The sequence below is a fragment of the Myotis davidii genome, unplaced genomic scaffold, assembly GCF_000327345.1.
Source record: "Myotis davidii unplaced genomic scaffold, ASM32734v1 scaffold190, whole genome shotgun sequence".
In the NCBI taxonomy this organism is placed as follows: domain Eukaryota; kingdom Metazoa; phylum Chordata; class Mammalia; order Chiroptera; family Vespertilionidae; genus Myotis; species Myotis davidii.
This window is the reverse complement of record NW_006283440.1, coordinates 736074-736915: the sequence shown is the minus strand read 5'-3', so window position 1 is coordinate 736915 and position 842 is coordinate 736074. Positions and strand designations below refer to the sequence as shown.

At 59.9% G+C, this 842-nt stretch overlaps 1 protein-coding gene across 1 annotated transcript in view; it reads right to left on the bottom strand.

The window, feature by feature from the left end:
• The window catches only part of PTCH1 (patched 1), a 63596-nt gene that overhangs the window by 61585 nt on the left and 1169 nt on the right, over window positions 1–842 (bottom strand). The window contains 1 exon segment of the mRNA XM_006779327.2: window positions 135–327. The gene's annotated coding sequence lies outside the window, so the exon portion shown is untranslated.

The window sequence follows — 842 nt, the reverse complement described above, 5'->3', positions numbered from 1 at the left end:
CGTTCCCCCCGGTGCAGGCCGGGGGCTTTCTCGCGCCCCCAGGGCTCTAGGTGCGCGCCGGCGAATATCTTCATCAAGTGGGAGGAAGGGCAGGGGTCCGGAGGGGGCGGGAGGGCGCCGCGTCGGGCTCTTACCTTCCACCCAGAGCTCCTCCACGTTGGTCTCCAGATTAGCTGCCTTTAATCCCACAGCGAAGGCCCCAAATATGAGGAGGCCCACAACCAAGAACTTGCCGCAGTTTTTTTGAATGTAACAACCCAGTTTAAATAAGAGTCTCTGAAACTTCGCTCGCAGCCACAGCGGCGCTTTCCGGCCAGTAGCTTTCCCCTGAGGATGAAGCAGAGAGGAGTGGTGAGCGCCGGGGAGCCGCGGCCCACGCGCCCACGCCCGCCTGAAATTCCGGTCAACTCCCCAATCGAAAAAAATTGAAATTGCATGTCCATGCATACTTAATTAAACCTGAGTTCCTGCATCGCTGACAGCTCATGTTCTTTAAACCAGCTGAGAGCTGCGGCCATTACCGGGAAGAGAGTCATTGAAATGAGCCTGGGCGACAGCAGGGGCGCCCCCACGCGTGGCCTGCGCAGCATCCTCGCGTGCGACGCGCGGCGCTGGCGGGGGTTGGGGGAGTGTAAGAACGAGGGGAAGGGGAAGCCGAGGCAGAGAGGAGAGAAATCACTCGACACGCGCAGTAGCCACGCCGGACCTGGTAAGGGAGAAGCTGCGTAATCCCTGCAAAGGAGCCCAACGTTTAAGAACCAGCAAAACTCGGCTCCCTTCCGCGCAAATCCTGCCCCACCCTTCACCTTTCTTGGGGGTGCCCCTGCAGGGATGGGGGATTA